At 43.2% G+C, this 21,771-nt stretch overlaps 1 long non-coding RNA gene across 1 annotated transcript; it reads right to left on the bottom strand.

The window, feature by feature from the left end:
• Positions 1-892: 892 nt before the first annotated feature.
• Positions 893-14,799, bottom strand: LOC138684830 (uncharacterized). The gene is made up of 4 exons (XR_011324135.1): positions 14,638-14,799; positions 12,566-12,669; positions 9,000-9,113; positions 893-1,588 (listed from the first exon to the last, which is right to left on the bottom strand). It is a non-coding gene; the product is annotated as an uncharacterized lncRNA (long non-coding RNA).
• Positions 14,800-21,771: the final 6,972 nt, after the last annotated feature.

Genomic DNA, 21,771 nt, shown 5'->3' with positions numbered 1-21,771 from the left:
GTGTTTTTCCCCAGCTTTTTGGAAAACTAATGATTTCTCACGATGAATGCATCAGACACAAACCGTTGTTTTCACTGACTTCACGTGAGATCAAAATCTGATTCTTCAGTTGTGTTCTTGCTTCAAAGAGAGAAGAGGAATAATCTCTGTACAAGGCCAGACCATCAGCTGCTTAATAGGCAATAGCTGTATTAAATCTGATGAGGATCTGGCCCATAATTTAATTTTAAAAGTGGAAAATGAATTCAGCAGGAGATCATATAGTATTAGTTGGCACCCGGGCTTGTCTTGTCTGCCAGCAACTGCTAAAGGAACAGATGTAGTGTCTGTGAGAGGGAGAAATGAGAGAACATCAGAACTCATGGGGAGTTTTTGGAAAATCTGTACAACTGTTCAGCTTGTGTGATGTTTTGTCTCGTGGCAGCTTTATGGGGATCTATGTTCTACCCACACCAGTTGCAGGGATGTTTCTCTACTGAAGCTGATAAGGGTCGTTCATTGTAGTAAAGCGTTGCATCCATAGGGCAATGGTTCTTAATTCGTCAAAGCCTTCCACTGTGTGCACATCTATGATGACAAAAACAGCGATACAATGAACTGTCCTTCTTCCTGAGATCCTGACCAGAAAGAGCTATTTGAACCTCACATAAAAGCACCAAGTCAGCTCAGGCAAGAATACTTCTGAGTGAAACCATCCTGAGGAAATTTAGCTGTAACAAGATGAGACTCCTGCTGAAAGTACCAGTAGAGGTCTTAGCTCTTCTCTGGGTTGCAGCTGTCTTTGACAGCCTTTTCACAGGTGTGACAGTGTGAGACAAATTCTTATAACAGAGACAGCAGCTTTTAAGGCTCAGGACCACAGGTGGGATTCCACCATAACATTTAATTTCTAGCTCTGGCATGGACTTAGGTGACTTTGAACAAGATGTATGAGGGACCCAGCTGTGCTCTATGTGACTGCAAGGGTGCCTGAATTTTCAGGTGTCTGATATTAAATCTGAAAAAGAACAGGAAGAACCAAAATGTGAGTTTTGTGACTGAATCAATACCTGAAAAATCCCTGCTGAGTTGCCACCTAGCACTGGAGGCCACTAAACTCTGAAGCTTGATTTTTTTTTTTTTTTTTTTCCTTCTTTATTTATTTACCATAGTGTTTCCAGAATCTGGCCTTTTTTGCACCCAAAAGTTTTAAGTACATAAAGTAAAGCAGCTCATGACTTCTCTCACAGCCTGTGCTCATAGGGAGGAAGATCCAGCAAGCAGGATCCTGCCTCACATACCAGTGGCTGCTCCCAGAATGTATGTGACCTCAGATACTAAAGAGGATCTTCTCAAAAAGAACATTTGCACTGCCCTTTTATTTCAGAATACACCCAAACTGGAAATAGGTTAATGTAAAATGCATTTACAGGGACATGGACTGTGATGAGATCTCTGCGTTCCTGGCTGGCTGCTCTGAGCCACTGTCCTTCTGCAGAGAGGTTTTCTCATCAGTTCCCTCTTTTCTGCGCTTCCAGCAGAGCACTGTTGGAAGTCCTCACTCCACAATAATCTGGAAGTGATAGGAAGGTTGAATCCCCGTCATCTACTGGCAGAAAAGGAAATCAATTTTCAGTCTTCCTCCATCCTGAAACTATGCTCAGATCTCTAGGATACTGTGTAAAGGAAGGCTGCCTATCACTAACACCTCCTTTGTCTTTATAAAGAAAGGCGGCCTAAGTTTTAATTTTCAAGAGTGGTTGCCTTGTACATTCTTCCTAAGAGCTCTGCACTGTAGCAGGAGGCAGTTCCTGTTAGCCAAGAGTTAGGTGTCCAAGCACTAGAAGTGGGGGCAAGGAACAGCAGACTCACAGAATCACAGGAAATCCTTAAGGGTGGGAGGAACCTCTGGAAATCATCTAATCTACCCCTTGCTCAAAGCACGGGCAGCTAGAGCAGGTTGTTCAGGGCGCCATCCAGTCAGTTTTTTAATAACTCCAGTGATGGAGACCAGTCGCCAAGCAACCTTCCACCTCTTATATGCTTTTTTTTTATGTCTGAGTTTCATCAAGAACTCCTTGGTCATCCATGGCACTTTTGCTTGACTTCTTGCACATAGGGATGGACCATTCTGGAGCTGGAAGGAGGTGACTGATGAACATCAACCAGGTGTTATGGACCTCCTCTCAAGGACTGTGTCCATGGGATCTTCAAAGCAGGTCCCTGAGCAGGCCAAAGCCTGCTCTCCTCAAGTCCAGGTTGTGATCCTGCTATTTGCCTTGTTCCCGCCTCTGAAAATCGTGAACCACACTATCTTGTGGTAACTGCAGCCAAAGTTGCCCCGACCTTGCCATCCCCAAACAATTCTTCCTTGTAAGTGTGCTCCAGAGAGCATCTCCCCTCATTGGCTCCTTGATTCTGTGTCAGCAAGTTGTCATCAATATACTCCATAAACTTCCTGGATTGCTTGTGGCCTGCTGTGTTGTCCCTCCAGTGGATACCGGGGTGGTTCAGATCCCCCGTGAGGAGCATGGCCTCCAATCATGAGGCTTGTTCCACTTGTCCACCGAAGAAGGTCTCATCTACTTCTTTCAGACAGTATCTAGTAGCCACCCGCCACAACATTGCCCATGTTGGTCTTTCTGCTAACCCTGACCCATAAGCTCTCAGCAGGCTTATCACCCATCCCCAGGCAGTGCTCCATGTATTCCCGCTGCTTTCATGTAAATGACAAGTTCACCTCCTCACCATCCTGGTCTGTCTTTCCTACAGAGCCTGTATCCATCCATTGCAGCCTTCCAGTTGTGTGAGTTATCCCTCTACATCTCTGTGATCCCAGTGAGATCATAGCCCTGCAACTGCATGCAAACCTCCAATTCCTGTAATCTCCATGCTGCATGCATTAATGTAGAGGCACTGCAGAGAGGTCCCCAGCGTGCTGATTTCCCAGAGAGCTTGCCCTACAGAGCTGTCCTATCGGCACTTCCTTACTCCCGTACATACACTTTGGGTGAGCCCCCTTCAGCCCACTTCTGCTGTTTTTAAGGCCTCTCTCATCCCCATCAGTCTGCACCCTTTGCTTAACCACCCAGTTTGCCACTTCTCGTTGGAGTCTTTCATTTCCAATCCAATAAGCACAGACTCTGCCTGTCCCTCCTGCAGTACAGCTGGAGGGTCAGGCTCCCCTTGCATCCAGGTATCAGAGAGGATCCAGTCAACCTCTTTTTCATCATCTCTGATGCTGCACAGTCTGCTGAACTCCTGCTGAAGCTCCTTTACTTGGTGACGCAGATCCTTCACCAGCACACACCTGCAGACAAGGAGCCCATCTTCCCTAGCCCCAGCAGGAAGCCCCAGAAACTCCCTGCAGCCTGAGACCTGCAGAACTGCATCCTCCCTGTGGTGAGTCAACCTTGGCTAAGGGCCCAAACCCCCCAGTCATTCTCTCACTCCTACTGAGGGAGAAAATAAGATGGAAGAGCTCACGAGTCAAGATAAAGACAGGGAGATCACTTACCAATTACTGTCACGGGCAAAACAGACTTGACATAGGGAAAATTAAATGTATTGTCAATTAAAATAGATTTGAATGGTGAGAAAGACAGACAAAAATTAAAACGACGTTTTCCCACCACTTCCCCCTGACACTGAGCAGCGCAGGGGCTGGGGCCGGGGGTTGCGCTGGGTCCCCCCCAGCCCCTCTGGGCCGCTCCTCCCTCCTCCCACGTCTCCCTGCTCCAGCGCGGGCCCTTCCCCGGGCTGCAGTCCTTCAGGGACAACCTGCTCCCGCCCGGGCTCTCCATGGCCACAGCTCCTGCAGGAAATATCCCCCTGCTGCGGCCCCTGTGGGGCCCTCCCCGGGCTGCAGGGGGGGTCTCTGCTCCAGCGGGGTCTCTCCAGGGCTGCAGGGGATCCCTGCTGCGGGCCTGCACCGCCTCCCACCCTCCTCTTCCTCCTCCTCCTCCTCCTCCTCTTCCTCCTCCTCCTCTGCCTGTGCCGCCTTCAGCCCTTTCTGGAACCTGTTTTCCCCCATCTTGGCTGAGGGGCTCAGCTGTGTCCTGCGGTGGGGCCGTTGGAGCCGGCTGGGACCGGCTGGAACCGGCTGTGTCCGGCACGGGGCAGCCCCGGCCTCTCCTCACACAGGCCGCCCTGCAGCCACGCTGCCAGTGCCTGGGCACGGACAGCCTGCACGGTCCCTCGGGAGCTTGGGCTGAGAGATGCCCTGATATTGCAGGGACAGTTGCTTCAGTGGATGTGGGGTACCACGCCCTGTGGCATGTCACCACCATTGCTGAGCATCTCTGTATGTTGTTCTCAGCAGAGTTTCTGGCCCCTTTTGTGCTGATGGCTGCATCTGTTGGCCACATGCTGCTAGCTGTATGCCAGGTCCAGCAGTTACATAGGCCTCTGCCTAATACCTGCTGAAAGGGTGCTTGACCCTCCTGATCAGGAGTCAGATGGAAATGAAGAACTCAAAGCACCCTTTGATCAGGAAGAGCTGGCAGAACTTGTTAGAAGGGTTTGGAGCTTGCTAGAAACTCAAGTCAAATGGTCAATGCGAGTCATTTGTCTCACTCTGGGTCACTAAGGACTGCATTCAGTCCCTGTGTTGGAACCAGGATTTGTTGCTCATACCAAGTTCATCAGCAGAAATTAACTGGGACTGTTAAGAACCAAGTTAACTGAGGATCATATAAAAGTCTGGGCTTGCTCTAATTTTTCCTTGCTCCTGAGCTTCTTCCATCTTGTCCTATTCAGAACAAGCATTCTGAGACAAGCTCTCCTCCTTCTGTACAGTAGTTAGTGCAATGAGGTCTCAAGGCGTTTACATAGTATTAATCAAGTCAATCACCAGAAGCAGAGGAAATGAGATGAGGATGTTCTGGACCATGAAATAGATGACTCACATCTCTGGAAAAGGTTTAATTGAGCAAAACAGGTACACGAGTGTACCTGGCTCACCACAGAAATTGTACACAAGGAAGACGAGCCTCCAGAGAGAAATGTGTGAGGTGCTTATGTAAATCATGTCTGTGGAGAATAGGTCTCCATACACAACTTGTCCAGCTCCTGTAGAAGGCAGCTGGCAGCACTGTTCTTTGCAGTGCTTTCACTAGAGCTGTTGGTCCTGTCCAATGGGGAGAAGGTGCTCTGCTGGGAACCTCAGCACTGCGTACACAGTGAGGAGCATATCCTTGAGACCCAAAGGTGTTACTCTATGGCAACACCTTTGATGCTGTCTTTTTTCCTCTTCGTGTTTTCTGTGCTCGTGTTCCTCAGCTCCTCAAGAAAGCAATGCACCTATGAAAGGGATGTGCAGAAGAGGGAGATGCACAGTTGTGGGGCAGGCTGCTAAGCACACCTAGCCATGATGTTCTGTGCTACAACCTGTCTCCTGGAGCTGGGTTCTTCAGCCCTCACTGCAAACTGAAGAAATGAGATAGTCACGCGCAGACTTGCAGGTAAGCAGGCATCTCAAGTGTTTGCCTGGAAAGTGGTTTCAAACACCTGCTCTGCCTAATCCAGAGCACAGTCTTGAGCACAGGACTTGAGCAAACACTCTAACTAGCGCTTAGGACCAGAGTCATTTGTATTCTCTGGATCAGTGAATATTTGACCCATCATATCAAAGCAGAAGAGCACTACCAGCAGGGAACAAGAAACCTCCACCTCAAGTGTCTGGCAGTCTTGCAGTTCCAGTGTTCTCTGGAGGAGTGGTACACCAAGGCTTCAGCTCTTCCAGCAATTCAGGATTTTCAATGACAGTGACAGGCCTTATCTCTTCCATGTGATATGCACAGCACCCCAGCTCTAAAGAAGCCAAGGAGACCAAGTCCCATGGTGGACTGTTCAATGTCAAGCTCAGAGGGTCTCTGTGGTATCTGCCTGAGTTATGTTTTCAAGAGGCAGAAGTGCCCGCAGCTCCTGGGCACGCACACATGCATGCAAGATGATGTTTGGAGGTGTTGGGCCAGATCTTCTAGGCCCAGGAAGCCCAGGACTTAACCACCTTACATGTCAGTGGACCAGACTTTTATTGGTTTTACCATTACTATTACAAACTACAGATATGATTAAAAGACATACCCAACCATTAACAAAGTATTTTCTGATTATCCCTAAGGATAAAATAGTTTATTCTCTCCATGCACAGCTCTGCATTTGCCCACCTTAAATGGGCCCTAACGCAGACTTATGTGTTTACAGCCCTTGCATGCCCAGATGCATCTCAGATCCCCAAGTCTAATGAGTTCCCATCACATGAATTAATTATACTACAAAGCACAGGAAAGAAAGCCATTAAATCTTAAATTAAGTTATTAAAATATTACTGCAGAAGTTCAATAGCAGTTTGTAGCCCATGGGAAGTGACTCTGCAGGGAAAAATACCCTTTGCAGGTGAGGTGGCACTTGGAGCACCTTATCATATTCATGGGGAGGAGGTGCTGATCCCTGCAGAGAAGCTGCAATTGTAATAAGTCTCTTATCCAGGAAAAAGCAGTTATCCCAATACATTTGTGATGGAAGCTGAGGTACTAAATAAGATGCTAGCAGGATATAAATAACAAGGGGGTACACAGCCGCGTGTTGGAACTGAGCCACCGGAGCAAGATAATGGCAAAGGCGAAAGCTTAACTTACATTGCGCAGTTCCTGTGGGAAAGGGGGTGGGAGGATAATGCCACATGGAAAGCTGATTCCTCAACTTGTAGTGAGTAACATAACACCGTGGCCCTGCATGTCTTTGTTCAGAGCTGGAACAAGCAGAGTTGAATTACTGCGGAGGTCTAACCCTAGGTGCAAGACTAGATTCCAGCTGAATGTGCTCCCAAAGTCTAAACATACAAAGGCCATTTCTGGCTTCACATAACTAAACCCATGCTGAGAAAGGGAAGAAGCTGCCGAATGCATGGGCCTAGATTCATCAAAGAATTTAATCAGTGTCCCACTGAAAAGGGATTTGAACTTATGCATGAGTGCTCTGATAGTCTGAGACTATCAGAGTATACATTATTTGATATTTTATGGTGGTTTCCTGTTACCATGCAAGGCATAACTCATATTTCTAATTAAACATTTTAATATAACACAGCTTGTAAGTGTCTCATCGTACAGCCTAGTAAAGACACAAGACGGGGTTTTAAAAAGGAGTAGTGATTTTTTAACTACCAGTGCCAATGCTTTTCAACACGAGTCTGCTCTGCCCTTCCCCTCCGCTGCAAAACTTATGGCAAGAATTCCTAACAGGAACATCGGTCAATTTATACATCATTGTACAGCAATGTGTTTTGTGACAGGTTTGCTTAAATATCTTTCACTGAGATAAAGGAGTTGCACAGAAAAATGGCACTATCGTGAATTTTCCTTGTTTTGTAACTCTATATTGCTAGATTTACAAATTGCTGAAATGCTTTACTGCTTTGATTAAGGGACAAAGAATTAAGTAAACTTCTCTGCTGATTTCAATGGAGGAAAATAGTCACTAATAATCACGTTTCATTTTGAAGCACATTATTAACTGGCCTGGCCTCTCACACGCTAAATCTAAAGTCCAGTGAAATCAAAAGAAGACTTTTCATTGACAGTTGATTGGGGACGTATTTTGTGTAGCCAATCATTGGTGAACTGCAGCAGAGAAATGAGTGACTTTTTTGAAATCAGATGGCAGCTAATGCCTTATAACTACTCTGAGCAATATTACATGGCATTCCCCTTATAACAAATTGGGTATATGAGAGCACTGGGCTTCTTGCTAACTGAAAGGCTGAGGTTTTTTGAAATCTCTGATGTGCCTGTCAGCTCCTCCCTGACTACAATAAAAAGGGACATCCCATCACAGCCTGCATTAGAAACCAGATATCCCACGCAGTCACATTCATAGACCATCGCTCTCCATAATGAATGTTAACATATTTAATGTTCCAGTTGTCCCACAATGTGCCATAATGAGGAATGAAAAGCTGGGGCTGGGAGGCAGCCCTGGCCATCAAGTGGCCCCAACATCCTAGGGACATCATGGGTTTGATCTTTCTAAGGATCTGCTTAAAAAGTATTCCTTTAGCTCTCATCCAAAGTGCTCCCAGACACTGAGGAATTAAAATAAACCCTCTGTTCTCCTTTCAATTATGGCTTTTCCTAGATTCATAGCTAATTGCTCTGACCAGCAGTCTTCCTCAGGGAATCATTTTTATGTCTCCCTTAGCCTCCTTTTTCAGTCACTTCCTCTTCCCTGAGCTGATGGTTTCTGCAGCTTGAAAACATCTATCCACAGGCTTTGCTTTAGCTCAGCAGTTTCCACTTTCTTTTGGGGCAACAGCAGGGTTAACTCCCAGCTCAGTAGCTCTGACAGAGCTATTGGAACAGCAGCATTGTTGCTGGAATAAAAGCGTTATGAAAAAAAAAAAGTTTCTTCGAATAATAAAGACATTATCAGAATGTCTCACTCTATACACCTTTAACAACTTCTACATGGAGACCAAGAATATTTCTTTGCTGTTCTCTAGGGCTCTTTCACCCATAAGTCTTGAATCTGCAGCACACAGCCCCTCTTCTGAGTCAAGCTGGTCTTGCTGTAAAGCTTCTAGTCCTCTCCCTGCCACCTTCTTGAACTACATCAAATCAATATAGGATATTACCTCTGGAACTGAAGTTTCTGAAGTCTAGGAAACTGCAATTCCTTTAGTGAATGTACTTCCTTGTCTGACCCATTTAACTGGGAATACAATTGGTAGCAGAACCTGCAGGAGATACATAAATTCGTAACATTGATGAACAGTCTGTGAATGCTGCAGATGCCCACAGCATCTGTCCCTTTGCCATCTGATAGACCTTGAATAATCCATGACATTGCAACTGTCACAGGTGCTCCCATGATGAATATTTTTAGCCTGATTTTTTAGAGGTATGAGGCTAAGCCACTCTGATGAGTGGAGCTGCTGTTGTATGTGTGCTCTGCCTGGGATTTCAGCTCTGCTTTTGGGAGAGGGAGATGGGGAATCACCACCCAGCACAAGCACTTACCTTGCTCACTGCTGAACTGGGGACTTTCAGCCTCACAGTCTTGCAGGTTCCTCTGCATAGATACTATTCCTTGGGCATGGGGATCTGTGCCAGCATCCCACTCCTGCACCCTTCCTGTGTGAAATAGAGATGCTTGTTAGCTGCTGCTTCATAGTCCTGGAATAGACTGTAGTTAAGGTGACCATGAAGAACACTTTAAGAGTTCTTTTTTTCTCAGGAGAAACTGTCATTGAGATTATAAACACCTCTTGAAGATACTTGCAGAAATATGCCGCAGGGAAACAATAAATGATAACATTGCAAAGCAGCTGTGTCGTTTGTGTCAAGATCTTCAAAGCACAAGATGTCCTTTCTTGGCCTTTTGGACTGCTTTGTTCCAGAGATGGTAAGGGGTTGAAGGAAGTTTTCTGCAAGCTTATGACAGCCTATTAAATTATCTTTTGTTCTTGTCTTTAAGCAGCTGACATATCTCAATGTATTTAGCTGGTGAACGTTACTTTCGACAAGTTACATGTAACTTTACATTGCACTAAATATTAAGATTTTTCTAATACAAATCAAGAAGCTAACTGAATTTGGTCATTTTTGTTGCAGGATAGCACTTTGTGAGCCTATTGTTAGGTAGGTGAGTGATACACCTGGTCTCACAGGATTCCCTATCTATGAAAAAGGACAGACTTCTTTCAGAATGAATCCAATCACCCAAACGAGGTTCCCTCAAAGCCAGTCTGTCTTTAGAGGCTTCAACCAGAAACAACGCCTAGTTTGCTAGACCTCGACTTCCCACCCAAATAAAACCCATTACTCAGACATGGTGACCGCTTACTTAGGAAAATTTTGACATGATTCTAACATGGCGTCATTTAATAAACTAGGATCATATCTACTCATAAAATCATAAGCAAACTGCAAAAAGCAAAGACCACAGTAAGGGAAATTAGAGCTCGACAACAAGGTTCATAAATTAAGTTTGCCAGGGCTGGATTTTTCTCTCTCTCCCATATAATGAGATCAGAGACCTCCACAGTCTCTTCTGAATCAGGGATTTATGCACACAGATGGCCTATGTGTCTTCTAGGTGATTTCTGTTTCCTATTACACCACTCTGCTTCCCCCAAAACAAAATGGAACAATTCTAGCTTGTCTGCTAATTAAGTGTAAAGTTGTCTGAATTTCTTTATTAATACAAATTTAATGTGCTCATTGAATAGAATTTATTATGCTTCCACTTGCTTCTGAGTTTACCACAGATTTTGCTATATTTGTACTGTAATCTCTTCTGCTCCTCTACAGATGAGAAGGAAAGGCCCAGCCTATTGCTTATACAGAACATCAGTTTGTCAAGCATTTTGTGCATCCCCTGGGATTAGTGGAGCTATGAAATTGGATCATTATCATTGCCTGCTGCATTACTGAACCACCAGGCAGGGCCTGAGAGAATATGCATGCATGTTTGTGCAATGACATTTTTAAGCCACTGTTCGCCTTTTCATTTCTTTACTTCCTGCATACTAATCCAGCCCCAAAGTATTCCAGGCTGGTGCCCAGAACCAGAATTTCCTTCTCTGTTTTAAACAAGGATTTCTTCAGGTATTTGAGCTATTTCACCCAAGCCCATTATTTACAGATAGGAGAACTGTTGCTTTTTGCTTAGACACATTTACAACTTCTGAAGAGGGAGGCAGACTTGCAGACTGCTGTGAAGTGATTCAGGTTTCAACCTTTGACTCCAGAGCATGCCTTTGAAAAACAGGCCGCTTGTAGACACAGAATTTGACTCTGCAAACACTGAAACATGCACATGAAGTGCAACAGCAGTAGCGGAGTCATGGCTTTAAAGTATCAAGGTCTTACTTAAAAATGTGGATAGGCCTGGAAGCGCTTCATTTTAGGCAAATTTAATTTTTCCACTTTGTTACAGCAAAACAAATTTCAGAGCTAGTAAGCACCAACCAAATTCGTAAGCCTATTAGAGAGGGAAGTGCGCTTGAAAACACCCTTTGACAATCTACGGAAGCTACTGCTCCTTTGTAAGCCTACACCTTAAAAAAAAGCTCCTAAATTAAAAGTCTGTAAATGAACAATTAAGTGCCAAAGCCTCGTCTCCATGTTTGCTGTTGCTCCAGCTCCTCCTCACCAGGGTATTGTGCTTCCTGCTGGTCCCTAAGGGCTGCACAGAGAGCCGGCACCCAGGGAAGGCTGACGCTTGCAGCTCCTGACAGGGTGCGACTGTGCTTTTGGACACAACCCTAAGCAAACAGTGGTGTCAAACTTTTCAGTCCTGCAAGGGAAGTCACAGTGAGGCAGCCAGCCAGGCTAGGCTAGGCTAGGAAGGATTAACCCTTCCCAGGACAAGGCATTTTCCTCTTCCCTGTTGTCCAAATCTGAGCAGAGGGCTCATTCACCCACTCTTCACTCCCTCTTTCCTCTTCCATTAGCTTGGTAACCAGAAAAGCAAAGGCTTCAGTGTGTTGACATGATGTGGTTGTGGAGGGTGTGAGAGGTTTCAAATCCCTCACGCACTTTTGCAGAAGCATGAAGGTTAAAGCAATATTAACATTTAAAGTGTAAGGAAGCAGACTGAGGAAGCACGGTCCCAGTAGCCTGGCAGCTCTGCTGGTGTCCTATATATTTTGTACAGGCTAATGTTGTGGCAGGCTGGAATGTTGTTTTGAAATATGAAAATAGGGCAATTGATCATGTTGTATTATGAAATGTAATTCTAGAGAGAATTTCATAAATTTATACAAAACTTGTGGTTCATATTTTTAAACTGTAACATTATGTAGCTCCTGAAAAACAAGAACTGTAATGCCCGTAAGTGGTGTGTAATGTTAGCATGGGAAATAGAGCTCTTGAATGAAAAAAAGGAGTTTTGGTGTTTTCACAGAAACATGTTTTGAATTTGTGGATGGTTTTGCCCATTTTTTCAAGGAGGGAAATTACAGTAATTTCCCTGCCACTCTTAGGACCGTTATTATAGGATACTGCAGTTAGGGTTTTGTGATTTAATAAAGAAGCCCACCTACAAATGGGCTGAATTATATATTGTACATTTTAAAGCACTGAGTTAGCAAAAATGTTTTGCAAATTTGAGGAAAGGATGATGAAACTGAATTGCAAGAATTTAATTTGCTGTTCATTGGTCTTTATTCTCTTTTGGCTGCAAATGAGCCATCCTACTGAGGTGCATGCAGAGAAACAGAGGTAGAGAATATGAGTCATTATCCTTGGTATGTAAAAGCAAAATGAATGAAGTTCGCGATCTGGACATTGATCTCAAGCAGCCATTTTTGCCTTAGATAAATTTTCAAAAGTCTGATATCCTTTTAGACTCTGTGATAGCTAGTATAAACTGTTTAGTTAACAAACAGTGCATTTTTCAAATAATGCTGAGTGGGATTTCTGCTCAAGTACTAAAGTACACTTCAGTATCTCTGATGGGGAAACAAAAACATAACGTAGCCAAACACTGGTGGTATGTTCTAATACAGGCCAAATGGAGGCTACTGCTACAAGGAAAGGTTGCTTGGAAGATACGATTATTTATTGATAGCAGCACTCACTATATCACCTCTTTGTGTCAAAGATTCTGCAGTGATGTGAACTAAATCGAGTGCAATCTTGAAGTTGAGATTTTCTTCTTTCCAGTTCCTTGCAGAAGGAGCATCTGAAAATTGGAAAGTGGAATGGGGAGCAAATAAGAGGCAGAACTGTACACAGAAATAAAATTTTGGTTTGAGGAAGTGTCAGACCTGTCCTCCATAGCAGGCCAGTGGATGCATGGAAGTGTCACCACAGATAATGTGAGCAGCATTGTGCCATTCATACATAGAAATCACATATGTGTTGATGTGAGATCAAGAAGCAGTTCCAACACTCAGATCTGGGAGAAAATGGGCTGTCTCAGTTGAGCATTAACAGTTATAAAAGTCAACATAATTTACCTGCTTAAAATGCAACAGAACTGAAACGCTCATCAATAGGTATTTTCAGAAATGTACTGGGTGCTGAATAACAAGCTGAGTCCTATGAATAAGGAGCAGAGGTAAGTAAGTGCTTTCTTCAGCCTCTTGCACTGAACTCCTGTGGCTGTAGGTAGCCCTGAGAGATTCTGCCCTGCTTCAGGGACCAGGCAATGGGGGCAACTGAACCCCCTTGTTTTCATGTGTCAGTTAGTCACTAAATGCAATTATGCTTTTCCTTGGTTCTTTTAAGGAGATGTACTACCGCAATAGCTTTATCAACATGTAGACACTGCCATTGGTTTAGGCAATATTTTATCAATACAGTCTTCCTACATTAAATAACAACACCTGTTGGCTGAACTGGAAGAATGTTCCTCCTTCTTGAAGAAGCAGTTGTCTCAGATGCAGGCTTTAAATTAAGAGAAGAAAATGTTAACAATTGGTGAAGTAAGAAGAGCATTTAGAACACGCTCTGTTGTGTACCCACGGTCACTGTGCCTGTTGTGGAAAGACAAGCCATCTTCTTCCACATTTGGGGTTTGCCAAAGTGTGCAAAAACTAGTCTAGACTGGCTGGAGTTGAAAGGAGATTTCGGTGGTGTGAATTCGCTTGTTTGACTCAGACTTGCAGCACTGATCCACAGTCATAAGAAGTTATGAAGTGTTCTGTGTGGACCTCAGACTAGCGTCTCCCCATATTAAGTCCAGGGGTATCTTAAACAACAAGTTTTAAAGGCAGAATTGAACTGGAATAGTTTGAATTGTGATCACCAAAGATGATAGTGTGAAATATACTGGTTTACAAGCAAAAATGTTCCCTGAATTTTTATTTTTTCATTTCTTTCTGCTAACAAATAAGAGTTGTTGACTTCAGGAGAAGTGTCTGTATTCGCACACAGCAGCACTGTGTACGTGTCTGAGAATGTAAAAGTGAAAGTGATTGGACACTGATTGGTAATAAAGGTGAAAGTATTCAGTTCATTTTCGTTGCTCACAGCGGAAGAAAGAACAAAGCAAACAATCAGGATTAAAAACCAAATTAATTAAATTCCAAATACCTTTCAGTGTAATAAGTTACAATGGTAGCACAAGCTAGGAAATTTATTACTAAAAATAGCATTTTTTCAGTCTCCCTAGGTGTCCTCTGTACTTAGCAAAGAGAGGCGAGCACATCCAGAGGGCATTTCAGATCTTAGGAGAACTGAATTATTTTCTCATATGTACTCAATCTCTTTCTTTCTCTCTCTGTAAATTTATATGTATACACAGACACACAGAAACACACACACACACAAGGAAAGATTGATATGTGTGTACACACATATGTCTCTGTGAGTATATAGGTTACACACACATTTACCTGTGTATGCAAGCATGTGCGTGTGTTAACAGTCCCCAGCAAGCTGCACTCGGAAGCCAGGACCCTCACCCACACTTACATGGGATAAATCCAAGCATGGAAGCTTGACAGAGCAAATTATGATTCTGCTCTTTCACTGTTTTTACAACTATGTTGCATAAAGGAGCTTCTTCTGACTTACTTACACTGATTTACTTCGTATCAGAGTAAGGCTTTGAGAATAAAGCATGTCGGAATAATACTTATATGGCTTTAAATAGAAGCTGGTAGTTAAAGAGTTAATACATGGTTCAGCAAACTAAATATCATACCTGGGAGATATGTAGTCACGTCTTCAGCTCATGTAAATTAGCACAGCTCCCAAGACCTTGGCACTCCTCAGCTGAGGGACCTGTCAGAGCCTCCCTTGATCAGCATTCGGATCTCCCTCTATGGCCCTGTGGGACCATTTTGCATGGGGTTTTCTTCTGCAATGCCCTTAGACCAGACAGATCTCTTCCTCCAGGCTGGGCTGTGCCCTGACACGTCAGTCCTCTCCGACCCAGAGGTGGCTGCACTTCAGCTCTGTTCTGAGCACGGTGGGGAAACAAAACTCTGCTATTACCAGTGTAAAATGCGTGAATGTTACTGAGCCACATGCACCCTGCTCAGTGCTCAGGGAAGAAGACTTGGCCTCCTACGTGCAGGAGAACAACATTTTGACTCTTGTTTGGAGGTCACTGCAAGTGTTATCACAGAAAATAAATATATATCCTACTGAATGCTAGCTACAGACAAGCTTTGGCTGGACCTACTCCATCTCAACCAGATAAACGCAAAACGTTTTACCTTGTAGTAGCATTATGGTTATCATAGTGTGACTGTTATCACTGAGTTCCATGATCTTTCAAGATTACCAAATATAACCAGAGATAAACAGGTAAACTCCATGTCTGCAGTTCTTCCCCACATAAGAAATACCACAAACATCAATAATGCTGGGCTTATCTTAATGCAAATACTCATCCAGTTATCTAATGCAGCTCACACATTTTAAGGGAATTCCTGGTGATGGCTGGGATTCTTGAGTAAAAAGCTCTGTAGCTACACAACATTTTATCCCAATAAGAGTAGTTAATATTACATTAGAGTGATTGCTGTCTTCCTTTCATGTTCTGATTAAAAATCCAAAGCAGGTTGGCTAAAAGAGAGCACCAAATTTTAGGTGACACACATATCCCTGAAGTGTCAGCTTCACGTCCTGAGCACAGTCCCTAGTTTTCACATGGCAGCCAGTGATTTTTAAGCAGCTCTGACTGCACTCACTGTCACTTGGTGACTGTAACAGAGAGCCAGAATACAAGAAAGCCACAGCAGCACTGGCCAAAATCAGCCCCATCATCCTTTCATACGAACGTGACTGCTGCACCTCAGAGTTTATGTCCAATCCTCCACTCAGAGAGTCACCTAGAGAATGATGAGTAAATATCAGAGCATGGGTCGACACTATTGCCACTAACTGCAGTTGTAGTTCTCATCCTTTTAATACACTCCAATAGAAGGAGACGGCTCTAGGTTATTAAGTATATATTTGCTTTGTTTTACTGCAGGCTAAGCCTATATCTACTATAGAAACCTATAGACACAACAATTTTCACTCTGTTGTGTGTATTTAGATTTACAGTCTAGTAGCTGTGCTTGGATGTTTGAAGAGCCATCGCTATTATTACCACTGAGTGGTGCTGGTTACTTCCAGTGACCATAAACAAAATGGGGTTCTAGTCATGGGAAAAAAAATAGATGCTACATATTTTTTCCTGCTTGTATGCTGCCCATTATGTCATTCTCCTCAATATGAACTTTCAACTCAGGTTGTCTTATCATGCCAAAGCTTTGATACCTGAGAAAAAAAAAAGAGCATTTAGCTTGATAAGATGATGTTCAGGTATAAAGGTGATCTCTAGCTACAAAATAAACAGCCAGGTCACAGACTGGAGTAGATTCTTCTCTCTGACTCCTCTGAAATTAGGAGGAGCTGAAAAAACAGCCAAAAGAGACTGCATAGATGGTAAAAGCTCTAAGAAGGTAAAGGTTTACTGAACATATCTAAGCTTAGATGGCTTGATGAATACATCATGAGCTGACAGCCTAAGTGGCTTATCTCTGTGTTGCTAGTGAGTTACTTCTCTGTTAACTCCCTCACTCCATAAAGCTGGTTCATGCATTTCCCTCTGTCTTTATTAATGTTTCAAACTCATTGCCGGCCTATTTCAGTTTGTGCAGGCTTCATCCACTTTCATTCTATTGATATTAATTTATTCCTGTAGCCCATTAGCACCTTTGCCATGTTGATGAACTTTTTTTCTTCTCCCTCTGCAGGTAAATCAGATACTAGGGGGCATGGAGATGTTTAGTCCAGCACATAAACATGATATGACATGCAGTGGTGCTCAGTGGCTTTAAGACATCAAATCTAGTAGTGGAGATAGCGAACTGGATATCTGTTCTGAGATGTCCTAGCAAGGCAGCAGCGAGGGGTGGTCATAACAAGCCAAAATAAAAAAATGTAGGTGCTCACCAACCTATGTGAGATGGCCTTTCTTGTGCTACTTCATCTTCCTTCCCTAACTGCTCATAAAGTGCTGTATCACATGTTATCAGCCCATCTCAAAACCTGCCTTTCCTCTTGATTTAGACTTCAGTTCTTGATTCTTCCACCCACGTCTGTATTAATTTGCCTCCCTCATGTTGAACAGAGAGCAGATCAAGGGCTGTCATTCTGCTCGGCTTAATCTCCAAGCAGAAAATGTACAAAAAAAACAATTTCAGAAACTCACCGATTAGTCAGCGGAACCACTGTCTTGGTAACTGCCAGGCAGAAAACACCTTTATAACTGCACCCATACATGACGAGCGATGACACTAGCTGCAGACAGGTCCTGTAAGTCAAGAAACTTCTCAGCCCTGAAGGTAAAGTTTGGGCTCTGGCAGACTCAAAATAGCTATGCAGTTTTCTCAGCAGCATGTTAAACAACACCATAAAAGAGGGCTGCTAAGCTATAGCTGAGTCTGTAGCAGGCTGCGGTGAATGTGTTTTGCTGGGCATCTTTAAATTTGGTGCCCCAATCTCGCCTCCTCCACCTCCATACACTGCCTGTGGGGGGGGTACCATGAATAACATTGCATATGGCAAATGTTAAAGACTCCTAACAGACCAAGTCCATATTTGCTTTGTGTGGATGATCAGGATTCTTATAGTATTTTTTGTCATGTATTCTACATTGTAGCTGATATCCTCCAGTAACTATGGGCAGTGGAGTATTTGGTAGAGCTGGCCAATGGTTTCAGGAAGGAAGCTGAAGGGCACATTGTATTTAAAATGAAATACCTTGCAAAAATCCTGGCAAGGTGAAGGACTAAATTGAATGAGGTATCTTGCCACAGATGTTTTTGAGGCATGGAATGACTGCTCAGTGCATGTACCGTGCTGGCAAGGAAAAGTGCCAGATTTCAACACATGCGCAGTTTTATAACACATTCAAGCATAGGCATCATCAACCTCTCTCTTTAAAGAGCACATTTGTGTTGAATCCTCATGAGGGATTTATGTGCCTTCCTCTTTAATAATGCACAATCTTGTAACTTGTGCAGTCTCTAGGAAACCCTGGCAACCTGCAGTCAGGAGAGGCAAGGGATTCTTTGGAGACAGCTGTTTTCACACATTTTTCTACTCCTGTTCATGTTCCTAGTTCAGCTGTATGGGAAGATGCTAGTCTAATTGATATTATGTATATATTGCATAGCACACATGTACAGATATGCATACCATCACTCTAAAGACACATTTGCATGCATGCACGCGCGCACACACACACACTAAAATATATATACACACATCCCTTGTCAGGATTGAACTTTTTGTGGAGCAGAGTCTTGGCTGAATTTGTTGATCTGTGCTGTCAATTGTAAAATAAAAGCACTGTTCCACATAATCATCTGGACACTCATCATTCCTCATCTATCAACTCTCCTTTTCAAGTGCAAGGAACTTGACAACTCAATGACCATATATACATAGGATATGTAGGGTTATCTATAGTTCTTTTATGTATGAATGTACCTCTACGTACAAAGTGACAGATCTCCAGTTGATATATTGATTAATAAACTAATACTGCTCTGTAGATGCCACTGAATCTCTCATGATTTACATCTGCAGAGCATCTGGTCTGTGAAACACTTAAGTACACAAGCCATAATAGCATGGTGCAGCATTAGTTAACGTTTTCGGTATAACTGTATAGACAGACAGAGTGGCAAAACAGGTTAACAAAAGCTGGACACTAAAAAAGATTAGCCTAACTATAGCCTACTACAAATTCTGTATATGAGCAGGAATGCCTATTTTTTGCATTTTTACTGGTATTTCCATCATTCAGTCTGTGAAGTCAATTGACTTATCGTGAGCCCAAGCAGAAGTTCAGAGTGAAAATAACAGATATTTCACATTCCCCAAACTAGATCCACTGTTTAAAAGAAACCCCATGTTGCATATCCAGCATTCACTTTGACCAGTGATAGATGACTACTCTGTTTGCTACTCATACAGACAGAGATTAAATATTATCTATTTTGCATTCAGTCCCAGTAATTTGAGGAAAGAAATTCTGTTTGGGAACAGAAGATAACACTTCATGAACAGGTTGATTAGAAAGAAAAAAGACAGTGAAACATAGCAGCCGTCTGAAAGCATACAGAAGTTCAGAATGTTAAAAAGGTTGAGCCACTATTTTCTCGGAAATAAGATTATAGATAAAGATAAACAGAAAGCAATTTTCCTCACTATCTGTGGCAGTAAAAGTTAACACCCTATGAAGTGCCTTGTTGCAGTCTCAGAAACCAGGAACCATACATCTACAAGACCTGTAAAAGATCTCACAGAGTACTGCATGTCCAAAGCTAGGCAGCATTGTAGACATCTTCAAATTTCATAATAGAATAAAGAAGTTAAACAGAAGATTAATACTACAGCTAAAAAGCAAAATGAACATGTATTTAGAAATGTCTTGAAGACCATGCTTCAGTGGTATTAGTGATGAAAGACTTCAAAGGCCTTATGTGACAGAGGGAAACAGAACTTGACCAAAAGATATTGGATTAGCAATGACAGAAGCAGCAGTCAGAATTCAGGGACACACAAACTGATTCAACAAACAAAGCAAAACATAAAACCAGGTCTGAAGATCATGAGTCCTGCCCCGGGTTCTTCTGTCTCTAGTGCAAGAGTTCATTTTATATGAACTTGCAGATGTGAATTATCTACAAGTATCACATCAATGTCAAGAGCAGGACCATAGCTGGTAGATACTAACTAGCATCTGCCTTGAAGGTGGTCTCCACCGTCAGAGAACACATGGGATGGAAAAAAGTAAAATTTTTTTGGTGAGGAGGAAATACAGAGGGGTCAGTGTACCCTATATTGTACATAAAAGGAACTGCAACCAACAAAGCAGTGGTGGAACTAATTTGTTCTAATGGATGCTCTAAAGGAGCTGCAGTTTCACCAGTAAACATTCATATCAGCAGCACCAAGCTGAACCAGGCACCTGTAGAGACAGGCTTGTTCCTACCCAGATAGAAGCTATCTGTGCGAATATGTTGGTGTTCATCCCATCACAACAGAAAAGCCAAAATCATACTGTATCTGTTAATGGTGTCCTCAAGAAATCAAAGTTAAACCCAGTGGAAAAGGAGGAAACCAATTTACAAACCTTTTCCATGCACCAAGCCTGGAGAGTTCATGAGCAGAGCAACTCAAGGCCATCCACCTCTGTGAGAATTACAAAGGTACAAGTCCATAAATCTGATAAACACTGCAGTCCCCAGATTGAAGGTTTCCTGGAAATGGAAGGTAAATGCCAAAAATTCGTTTGGTGGATGTGATAACTGGAGTGAGGGAGCCCATCTGTGCAAATGCTAAGTGGGGTTCATACCACTGGGGTATCGTAAGAACCTGAAATTTTCCAGTGAAACAGGGAAGATTCATAAACATTTTACTTGGGCTGAGATTATCCTCATTGCAGACAGACAGGATCCTGTGCACTTCTCAGCACTGGAGATGTTTCCCCTCAGGCACCTCACTACAGGTTCAGCAAGGGGGCAAAGTCATAAGCATCAGTTCTCGGCCTGCCTCAGTCCCATCCCAGCAAAGTTACTTATATTAAATTATCACCACAGGTTCATCAACATCTGAAAGAATATTTCCCTCTGATATGGATGCACAAGGAGAGTTTAAACCAATCCCTATGAAACTGCAGTGGGCTATACGTAGGTGAGTGCAGGAAATTATGTAAATCATTCAATCAAATGAACTCCTGGAAGATTTACATGGAGCACCAATCTCACAGGAAAACTTTGGTTCACTCTTTTATGATGACCAGACATCAATGATAGCTGGGAAAAGAAAACAAAAACCCATCAAACAAATAATCCAAACACTTAAAGCCAGGGCAGCAGAGTTATCTGTAGAGCTCAGGCATAACAGGCAGACATGAGAAAAATGTGCTTTCAAATTTGAAATGGGGAGGAAAGGTGATGGTTTCAACAACCTCTACAACCCGTGCAGGCTCAGAGAGATCTTTGCTGCCAGAGACCAACCATGGTACTTGACATTAGCAGTCTATGAGCGTAAAGACTTTTTGAGCAACATGGCACATTCACATTTCCCAGTATCTTCCTAGAACTGAAAATGATTAATGAAACCCTGGCAGCAAAGCTAGTTCATTAGCTGTGTTCATTCCAAAATACAGAACAGTTCCTTGAATTATGACGGAAGTGAGCGCAGCCCAAGTATTGATGTGAAGGAAGGTAAGAGTTAATTTGGATTTATTCATGCTGTTGAAGAGGGGCAATATTATGGGGGTAAAACCCCAACTTTCTTGTTTAAAGTGGGTTTTAAAGTTCCAAGGCTTAGTGATGCAGAAGCTGCATGTAAAAAGCTGTCCTCACATCTTTCAGATCGTGTCTCTAAACAAAACAGGCTAGGGACCATTCTCTGGTTCTAGTAAGTAGACTAAGTGGTATTACAGAGTTTACATCCATACAGTTAATTCCCCCATTCCAAGCCCTGGCCCCAGCACAAGATGTTCAAGCCCACAACAGCTGCTCTATGCTGGCCCCAAACCATGCCAGAGCAATCTATGGGCAACCACTAATTGATGTGGGCCAAAACCATGCTAAGGAGCATGCTAATCATTTAACAGTATGGGTATCTGCAGGACAGAGCACAGCCCTGTGCCATGATGCTGGGTTTTTTATGAGCATTGGGGTAGCTTTAGAGCCTCTTCAAGCTGTGATCACATTACAGGGAAATCAGGTTGGAGTTCATTTGCAACATGGTATTTGAGGCCTTTGCATGATGACCATGGGCGAGTGCCAGAAGACTAGACGAAGCATGGAGTGTCTTC

The sequence above is a fragment of the Haliaeetus albicilla genome, chromosome 3 (genome assembly GCF_947461875.1).
Source record: "Haliaeetus albicilla chromosome 3, bHalAlb1.1, whole genome shotgun sequence".
Lineage (NCBI taxonomy): Eukaryota > Metazoa > Chordata > Aves > Accipitriformes > Accipitridae > Haliaeetus > Haliaeetus albicilla.
Note: the sequence above shows the minus strand (reverse complement) of the source record. Positions and strands in the feature narration are given on the sequence as shown.